Consider the following 11,055-nt stretch of genomic DNA (forward strand, 5'->3'; position numbering starts at 1 on the left):
AGTTTAAGGGTACAGGTAATTAACCATTGAAACAGCTCACAGTTCTGCAACAAAACTGGAAGTCTTTCTAAAAAAAGATGCTCTAGTTTCAACCACAAAAATATTGGCCTTGAAGCAGCAATTTGTGGGTGAAATTCCATGGTCAGTGTCATGCAGGAGATTGGACGAGATGACCATAATGGTCCCTTCTAGCATTAAAAAAAAAGAAAAAGAAAAAAAACACACACACCCCCCCACACACACACACACACTTCTACCTGCAAGGTCAGAAAGAGAGTGACTGATCTTTACGATACTTCAAGAAGATTGTTGCTGATTTGCGTTAAGGAGACTTACAAGTGACAGTCAGGTTACTACCCTGGCAACAGCTTACTGGAGTACTTGAGCGTCTCATTTGGGCCGTACTTATTCTTGACATTTCTTTAGTCTCTCTTCTTGGGAGTGGGAATCTCTCACTAAGGCAAAAGCCTGGGCTGGAATTGTGGGAAATGAGTGTCCAAATCCCTTCAGCGGATTCAAAAAAATCTCAGCCCAGATCCCTTCAGCGGATTCAAAAAAATCTCAGCCCAGATCTTTAGCCATTTTTAAGACTAAAGAGTAATTTGGGATATTAAAACCATAGTTAGAACTTATCGTTAGTAGTCTATTTGCATTTCTCTTGCATTATGGTGTCTGACTGCAGCAGCCATTGGTAGGGGAAAAAAAAACCTGAAAAGAATCTCTGGCTTGTTTCACAAAAGTTAGAGATATACATTTTAAATCAGTATTAAACACTCAACCTGAGTGTGCACATGTGAGTTAGAGACATACCACAATTCAACAGAGGATGGCTGGATAGCTCTAGGGATTAGCAATGGGATAAGGAATCTTTCACCACTGGATCAAATCTGGCTCAGGTCAGTTTTGCTGCCACCCCAACACTGCTTAGTGGCCTGCTGGAAATTGTTTTTTCTCAGTCCAGTTCCCAGTGCACTACCATTCCTATCAGACACCACCAATTTAGAAGCCAAGACTGAGCGTGGGATCTGAGCTCTCTTCACCCAGAGGCATCTGTTCTTATAAGAGTTAGGCTCCTTGACAGGGCAGTATGAAGATGTCACACTTACTGTCCCCTAAGCTGTGCCCTCACACTGGCAGTAGATTCCACCTTCCGCCCCACAGCCACATACAAACAAGTTAACATGGGTGAAAAATTCCAGGTATTTAAAAAATACACACACACACACACCCACACACACACACACACACACCCTCCAAGCAGCCATCGGGTAGATTTCAACCTCTCCAGACTCTGTCTGGAATGGTTCCTTGGGATGACTTCATTTAAATGCAATCCATGCAGAGTGCTCGCCACTGCCACTGATGTGTGGAAATCTCACAAAAACAAGAGAGTATTTTCTTCCCAGTAACTGGTCTGAGTAAATGCTTATTAAAAATAATAGCAATTTGGCTCTTAGATTATAGATCCGCAATAGCCGAAAAACCTACCTACATCCCATATATTTCCAAAGGAGAAAGCATTATGAAAATTGAAAACAGTTTGTTAAAATCCAATCATACTGCAAAGTAAGGGACTTCGTGATCTCAGTGACATGCACACAATTCCATTTATCACAGGGCCCTAAGCGTTCAGCTCTGTAGGAGACGTTACATTACATGCTAACCTGTTACAGTACATCAGTCTATTACTGCAGGCTTTCCCATCTAACTTAACCCCCAGGAAGTGATCCCTCAGCCATCCCACTAACAAATAATGGAGATCAGAAGAGGGGATTAAAACAACACGCAAAGCTCTATTTGGTTTTTATTAGGGAAACAGCCATTCAAGCAAGCAAGGGAAATTTGGAATCAAAAGTTCAGAAGCAGCATGTGTCTATTAGGCCTTCCTAAAATGAAGCCGGAGGGCAGAGCATGGCTAGATGGAAGGGAAGCTGGAGGAATCTGAATGCAAGAAGGAATGGATGCTGGAGATATCTAGACTCACAAAACTCAAGTACATCTCCCTTCGCTTTTTGCTTGCTCTTTCTCCTAGTTTTTGGCACCATTAGGATCTAACTCTTGAGCTCAAACTTTCAAACCTAGCCACAGCAACCTGACCAGCTACCTAACCCTCCTGAAGTCTTCTTGCACTAGAGTTCTTCACCGTGATGCTTCCTTATGGCCTGATGCAGACAAAGGTTTCTTTCAATTGACTTTAATGGAAGCTGGATCAGACCCTTTAGAGCAAGTAGGTCCAGCCATCTCTCACACACCTTGTTTTGCTTCCTGCAAGTCCAATTTACCTGCCATTCTTCACCCTTACAACAAGGATTCATACCGGGGAAGAAACATTGCCTACTGCGGCACCTAACTTTGAATTGCCATTTTGCACCAGATACAGTTCCATAGGTCTGGTCTATACTTAGCTTTTAGACCAATGTAGCTACAGCATGCAGGTGTAAAAAAAATTCACCCCCACATGCTGTGTGCTGACCTAACCCCTAGTGTAGATGCAGCTAGGTTGATGGAAGAATGCTTCCCCCTGTGTACCTACCATCATTTGGGGAGGTGGTTTTACTACAAAAACCCCTTCTGTCACTGTAGTCTGCATCTACGCTACACGGTTATACCAACCTAGCTACAGCACTGGAGCAACACTGCTGTAGTCAGGGCCGTCCAGGGGAGGGGGGACAAGTGGGGCAATTTGCCACAGGCGCCCCCATGAGTGTTTTCGGGGGCCCTGAAGTGGGGTCCTTCTCTCACTCTGGGGGCCCTGGAAAACTCTCGTGGGGCCTGGGCCCCTGGAGCTTCTTCTGCTCCAGGTCTTTGGTGGCAATTCAGCAGCAGGGGGGTCCTTCCATTCCAGGACCCACTGCCAAAGTGCCCCGAAGACCTGCGGCGGGGGGTCCTTCTGTCTCGGGACCTGCCACCAGAGTGCCTGGTTTTCAGCAGCAATTCAGTGGCAGGGGCCCCCCGCCGAAGACCCCAGGCCCCCTGAATCCTCTGGGCAGCCCTGTCTGCAGTCCCTGTAGTATTGACATAGCCTGACTGTGTCTACTATTCAAATTCTTTTTACCAAATAAGGAAACCACACAGGTTTGGGTTTTGTTTACATGCCTTCTCTAGTTTGCATCAGAAGTTGAATGGTTTCAACACTCTAAAATGTAGAAGTTGGAGGTTTTAATAGTAGTAGCATCATCCAGAGCTTTTATACTTGCTCTTTATAAAAAGAGCAAACAATTCCGTATAATCTAAGAAGAAAAATTCCTACTGTGTAACTTGCAGTCCAATCAGTAAAATTAAACCAGTCTTTCAGTAAAGCAAGGTCTTTCTGAAAGAAAATTTGGGCTTTTAGCATCAGGTCTTTTTTTGCGGGGAGGGGGGCGCACCAGAAAATACCTGGGCAACAATTAAATATATGGCTTACAAAGATCAACAATTTATCCAAAATAAGCCACCCGTACAGGTTTGCACTGGGAATATGCAACAAGATTCACTGCGTGAAAGAACAGAGGGTTGAGAGATACACAGAACAAGGCCATCCCTCATAAGAGTAAAGTTTGCTCTTAAATCCCCACCAGGAAGCTAAGTCAACATTCTCCAGGCCCAGGTGATCACCACTGGTCTTTCTGCGGCATGTTTACCTTACAGCACATTTAAAATCGATGGGGATTTCTCTCTCCACCCTTTCCATCTGTGAAGTCACTCTGGGTGGCAGAACTGTAAATAAAATTTTTCCCATAACCTTGTCTGACAATGCTAAAAACAGAAAAACAATGCCTCACCGATGGCTGTAAAGCCTCCAACCCCGAGTGCCACGTAACAATCTTATCAACAAAAATCAAGGGATTCTCACTCCCTCTCTCTCCTCTACAGTAATAAAACAGCTGACTTCACAAGCATCAGTATTAAAGACTTGGTTGGCCTACAGATGGACTAACCTTGACAGCCGGCCCATGTTGGAGGGCTTTCTCGGGGGAACTTATGTTGTGCATTTTGTACAGTGCATGGAAACTTTGCTAGGTGGTGAGCTACCAGGACACCATTTGCACCCACAACTGCTACAGAATCAGAACCCATGCAAAGAGGCATCTTGTTTTTCAGGCGTAGGGTGTTTCCTGGCTTCGGGTGTGAACACTCCCAGATTCAGCGCCTCCATGACAGCAAAGTGACCCATGGCTTTGAACTGATGGCAAGGACTGTCCATTGGGTCAGAAGGGCGGGGGTGGGGAGAAATGAATGGGAGACCTGCATTCAGTTGCAGCCAGACCCTGTTTCTAACACTTTACAGCTGAGCAATTCACAAGCTGGCTATAAAATTAGGGCTCTCAGTGTCTGCTAGGACTTCTAGCTGCTACAAATAATCAATCGAAAGACTGACTCCAATGGACTTTGGCCATGCTGCCTCATCCACCTTTTTTTTTTGGTTACCTTATTGCACCAGCTGCACCCCTGTAGCGTGTCTAGACGATGTTCTGTGCTGATGGGACAGAGCTCTCCTAGCAGCAGAATAAAACCACCTCTGCGAGCGGTGGTATAGCACTGTCCACAACAGAACTTATGTCACTCAGGTGTGAATAAACCACCCCGAGTGACATAAGTTAGGCTGACATAAGTATAGTGTCAACATAGCCTCAGAGGTGGTAGAACCAGGAGTAGGTAATGGCTCAGATACAAGATCTCCCTCCCCAAACAATGCCACAGAAAGGACCTTTGAGCATGGGGAAGAACTGAATGGTCAGAGGGAGACGGTGCTGTTGCACCCACATTATACCTATTCACAAGTGGGCAAGCAGATCTGGGCTACACTGAACATTTTCTCTCTTTCCTGGGTTTAAAGAACAGTTCCCCACACACACACATACTTGGATCTCCAGGGTGCTTTTGGAACATGTGGCAGCCAAACTGTCCAGGTTCACCTAGTTCAAGGTCAGATGATCTGCTGGAGTTAAGAACACAGGGGTGACAAAAATGCAGCTTGAAACTGTCTGAAGGTGAATGTTAGAAACACATTTCTACTGTATTTGTAGTGGAGAACGCAGTTGGGTATTTTCACACTGCAAAGAGAGGTCATTTCATAATTTTATCATAAACTGCAGGTCATAAACGAAACAGTGGAGCAGAGACTTGGATCATATGTCCAAATAAATCACTTCACAGAAGCTCACATACAGGCAGAGATAGCAATAAAGTTTTCCTTGTGCCTTTTGAAATACAACCTTGCTTGGCTGTGGCCTCCTTACATCTAACTTCAGAAATAGCCAAAGGGCAGCACAGAAACAAAAGTGGCAGATATTAACTTGTTCCTGTTCTATCAAAGAGGTCTTCACTACCTCTTGTTTTCTCCCCCTTCAGTCATTTCTCACCCACACCCTTTTGAAAAGGTCTGATCAAGTTTTCTAGTGATCACCCCGTTTCTCTCTCTCATGCTCACTTCTCCTGTTTTCCACTTCTCTCCCTTGACTTCACCTTGTAGCATTTAACAGGGGACACCACTGGTAGTGATAAAACAGTTGTTCCTGAAAATTTATGGAGTTTCAGTGAATAACTCCTGGAGGTGAAGTGGTCATTGAGCTGTAAGTGGGAGCTGTTTATTTAGTCATAAACTCCTACAATAGCACTGGTCTGGCTCCTTTCCCCAGGATTTCTTCCCAAAAAATGTTTGGGATAGCAAACTTTTAAGTCACAAGAATTATCATCTGTTTGGGGACTTTCAGGGAGATGACCGATTTCTGGCCTGGTCCAGGCAAGTATTAACATTCAGCCCCAGTTTAAACATCAAGAGGAGAAAGGAGTATGACAGGGCGTGCTTTTCCTATTTCCCATAATTTGTAAGATTTGGTTTTTGGAATGAGGGGAAACCTCATGTAAAAGTGGGCGAGAATGGGTTAAGTAGAGTTTCTCAAGGCTGGGCTGAGCACAGACTCAGGGCAAACCATTTGAATTCACATCGTGATTGGGGGAAGGGACTTCAGGGCTGGAGCCATCAAGTTTCCAGCTCATATCCAAAAGGAGTTGGTTCTATCTCAACAAGAACAGTCTTGGGAAGTTCTCCTCCAGGACCTGGCAATCCTTGTAGAAGGCTTGTACCTCCTCGGGGTACAGCATGAGAAAGAAGCCATATGAAACCTACATCATCCTAGCATTGCTGCGTGACTAAGGCGTAGCACAAGCGTTGATGGGTTTGCCCCAGGTAAGCCCCCAAAAGCATGGATGATTAGACAACCCTTAGCTGAACAGCTTGGTCTGCAAAATTAAACTGAAAGCCTGGCCAAAACAGAGTCTTGAGCAATTTTCGCACTCCCACTGAATGTATAGACATGCACACTCAAAAAGCCCAGTTGTACCCTATGTAAGGTGGACACTGGGCACTTCATTATGAAACGCTATCTTTCCAGAAAGCTGTTTTATTTCACATCCAGGCCAACTACTGCGTCTTCCTGGTTTATCAGTTTTCTGAATTTATGATTTAACAATATTTGCAGATCTCTCAATTGTTCCTTCAAAGTAGGAATGACTGAAAGATCTGCAAATACCCTGGATAGTTGAGTGATAGGAATCTGACAGTTCTCCAAACTCATACGTTTTAGATGCAAGCAATAGTTCAGTATTAACCTATGTATTGTCTCCCATTGCTACTGGACACAGGGGAAACACTGTTGCCTTTCAGTGGCAAGATCCTTTCTAGGGAACAGTAGCCATCGATATTCTGTAAGACTACATCTAGAGTTCATTCCACCTCATTCTCAAATGTGAACCCATAAGCCTCCACCACATTTTCACCTACCACATGCAGTAAGAAACCTGTGGTGAACAGGGGCTCCTATCATTCCGCAGACATTTAATAAATCAAAAGTTGTTTAAAAAAAAACAAACACTCTTGTCCAGCAACATTTCCTCTTACAGCAGGTTTATCTTTGAAGGGCAGGTAGTTCCAGATTGTTGGACTTCTAACCCCATCCTAACACCCCATTGCATCTCGGAAACACACAAAGTGGGCCCTCATTATTACAACAATTGAGCTATGTCTCAAGTGCCATCATTAGGTCTCTTGGGCCTGGTCTACACTGGGGGGTGGAGGTGGAAAAAATGTAAGATACACAACTTCAGCTACGAGAATAGCATAGCTGAAGTCGACGTATCTTAGATCAACTTAGAATCACTTACTTTGCGTCCTCGCAGTGCAGGATTGACGGCCGCTGCTTCCCCGTCAGCTTTGCTTCCGCCTCTCGCTGAGCTGGAGTTCAGCAGTCGACGGGAGAGCAATTGGGGATCGATTTATCGCATCTACACTAGACACGATAAATCAATCTTCAATAGATCGATCGCTACCCGCCAATCCTTGGAGTAACAGAGCATTGCACTAGTAAACAATAACTGCTCCACTTGATAGAGTAGCGCTGTTAGCCTAAATTACCATGCAATGCCTTGAGTTTGAAAGGAGTACTCATCGAACCTGGATTCCATTCTGTGGGAACTAAGAGGAGGGGTCCATGCAATAACCATGCTAATGTTAGTCTGGGGACCAGGAGCAAGGATTTTGTGTCCCTCTTTCTACAATCTGTTTGTCAGGCTTGAACAGTCTGGGAGAGAGACACCAATGTCATCAGGGAGTCCTTTCTCCTTAGCAAGCCAGCTCAGTATCACTGGAGATACCCTGACACGGAGTACCACCCCAGCCCCACAACTACTTGTGGAGTAAGACACTGTTCTGTGTAAGTTTGGCTGACCCCCACCCCAAGGCTGTCTGGGGTTGCCAGGCATGTGTAGCTAAAGAAAGGGCTCCCTGAGCAATAATCAGGCTAAATCTAGTCAGCTGCCAATTCAGAAAACAATTCTGTAGAGAATGGAAGAGTGAACTTTGCCACCAAAGCTTTGTTTTGTCAGCCTGCAACCGCCTCCCAAGAAACTGTCTGCAGCGGAGACACTGCAGTTCACTTCTGTCTCCTGGAGCCTCTCTAAAGCTCCAGCCACATCGCCTGGTTCCAGTGGTGCCTGAGGCTACATCTACACTTCAAAGAGAAACCCAGAGCACCCAGACTCAGCACCCCAGACAATTGACTCAGGTTTGAGCTGCAAGGCTAAAAAGTAGCAGCATAGAGACTGGAGCCCAGGCTCCAGCCCTAACATCTATGTGCTATTGTTATACCCACAGCCTGCGCCCCACAAGCCGGAGACACAGAGGTTTCTATAGCATTGATGGAATGTTCTTATGTCTTGGGCTGATTGTTTCCTCTGAACCTTTCCCCTTCCCTTCAATCTTCACCTTTGCTCAATCCACACCTGCCCTCCTTACCCACTTCTCCCCACCCCATCCCTCTAGCCTCACTTCCCTTCCATGTCCCCTCTCCCTTCATTCTCTTCCATTTAGCTCCACCACTGCCCCAAAAATCATGGCACTAACATGCTGTTTGCTGCCATCACATTGTTCACTTGCTCGTGTGTTCTATCCCTTCCACCACCCTCTAGGTCTTGTCTATTTAGATTCAAAGCTCTTCAGGACAGGGACTCAGACCCTATTTGTACAGGGCCTAGCACCATGGAGCCCCATTCCTGGTTGGTCCTTACACGCTACAGAAACAAAACAGGATTAACACCAACAGGCACTGAAGCTCAGGCTTCTTCATTTTTACAAGGTAATTAATGGGCATTAGTTACCTTGCTGTAAATACCTAGTGGAGATGAGCCACTGTAGTTTTACTGCAATGTAGTCTAGGCAAGGTGAACCACAGGTGGGGGGCAGGGAGAGTTGTGTTGACCTCACCTAGTTACCTTGCAGTACAAACTACCTGCACCTTATCTCCACGAGGATTTTACAGGAAGGTAGCCAGTGTGCACTAGTTACATCACTAAAACCCTGTACCTTTTTAGAATGTGAAGACACAATCTCCTCCTCTGAAGTATTTTTCTGAGCCATTTTCACAGAATATCAGGGTTGGAAGGGACCTCTGGAGGTCATCTAGTCTAACCCCCTGCTCAAAGCAGAACCAATCCCCAACTAAATCATCCCAGCCAGGGCTTTGTCAAGCCTGACCTTAAAAACCTCTATGGAAGGAGATTCCACCACCTCCCTAGGTAACCCATTCCAGCGCTTCACCACCCTTTTAGTGAAAAAGTTTTTCCTAATATCCAACCTAGACCTCCCCCCACTGCAACTTGAGATCATTACTCCTTGTTCTGTCATCTGCTACCACTGAGAACAGTCTAGATCCACCCTCTTTGGAACCCCCTTTCAACTACCTGAAAGCAGCTATCAAATCCCCCCTCATTCTTCACTTCTGCAGACTAAACAATCCCAATTCCCTCAGCCTCTCCTCAGAAGTCATGTGCTCCAGCCCCCTAATCATTTTTGTTGCCCTCTGCTGGACTCTTTCCAATTTTTCCACAGCCTTCTTGTAGTGTGGGGCCCAAAACATACCCAAATTTTTGCATGCACCCACACTAGACCAAGACTGTGGAGTGAAAGTGCATTAAACTGAGCTACAGCCACGAGAGACGGCCCACTTCTGCTTTAGCAGTATTCCAATTCTGTTCTGTAACTATTCTACCAGCAGTGTTCATTTTCACAGTGACTAAGTAAAGAGACCCACACCATGCAATTCCGATCCTCATGTGCAATTCCCCTGAGCTGGAGGTATTTGGATCGGCAGTTCAGATTCAGATTCACAATGCCAGTGGGGACAGGGCTTAAGATACAGAGATCAAGTCATTTTTTAAAAACCCTTAGTTCAGAGACTTCTGAACCTTCCACCATGTCTGCTGTTCGCTCTTGGTAGTTCTCTCAGCGCAGACAGCAAAAACAGAGGAGTCAATTTCACTCCTTCATTCTGGGTGCTGCAGGAGAGTATTTGAACCCAAACCAGAAATCTGCTTTTATGCTGAAAGCTGTGAAGACAACTATCAGGAGGATTTTTGTAAAACTAGGGTTTAAATCAGTGGTTCTCAGACTGGGGTCTGCAGACCCCTGGCAGTCTGTGAGGGTACTCCAGGGGGTCCACACCTCATGTTCATGGATCCTGCTGATCAACTCCTTCCCCTCCCTCCCAGCAGCATGCAGGAGGTGCTGGGAGGGATGAGGAGGAGCAGGGACAGGGCGCACTGGCGGGGGGGGGGGGCGGGTGGGAAGAGGAGGGGCAAAGGAGCAGGCAGGGCCTTGAGGCTGAGCCAAGATTGAGCACCCTGGGGGAAGTTAGAAACCAGTTTGGGAATCCACAAATATTTTAAAATCAAAATGGGGGTCCTCAGGTTGCTAAAGTTTGAGAACTGCTGGTCTAAGTGAATGATCCTTTAGGTCAAACTGCCTAGTATGCAAGATTTAAGGTGGGGGAAAATGAAAACCCACTTGACCCCAAAGAGTTTGAGAAAAAAGAAATGTTGTTGTAGGATTAACCGTTTCCTTTCAAAGCATTAGGATTTTCTGGCCAGTACTGAGCTCCAAGTAGGATCCAGGATTCCTAGGTTCTCTGTCCATCTCCATCAACTCACCTTGGGCAAATCATTTCACTGTGCCTTAAGTATTTTTCAGTTGCGTAAACTTAGCTGCCTCCCAAGGGTGTTTGAGAGACTTAACGTATGTGAAGCACTTTGAGACCCTTGGATGAAACAAGCTATACATCTGAAGTATAAATTATGTATTTTTAACTCTCAGGGAGATTAAGAAGCCAGTTTACATTCTGCATCTGGCTAATGCAAACAGAGCCTGTCATGGACACGGGCAGGCTCCACCTCTGCCCCCCTCCCTGAGAGCACCACCGCTGGTGTCAGGCCTCATGCCTTGACTCTAAGGTGGAATTTTGCAATGCTTCCACTCCTAGAGCAGGATCTAGGCTGCAATACCCTGGGTTTCAACTGTGCTTACCCAGCAGCTCCAACCAGGTTTAGCAACTCCTGTTCTTCCCTTTGAGACACTACAAAGACTGGTGACCAGAAAACCTGTTTACATCAAAGTCTTGGTATTTACCACATTGCTAACAAAGCACAAGAGAAAAGGATTTAAAAAAAAAATCACCAGTTGTCTAAATGCACATTTGTCGTCCCTAGGGCTTACCGTCTGCCCCGACATTAACCCAGGCAGGC

This window comes from Gopherus evgoodei, chromosome 8 (assembly GCF_007399415.2).
Source record: "Gopherus evgoodei ecotype Sinaloan lineage chromosome 8, rGopEvg1_v1.p, whole genome shotgun sequence".
Classification (NCBI taxonomy): Eukaryota; Metazoa; Chordata; order Testudines; family Testudinidae; genus Gopherus; species Gopherus evgoodei.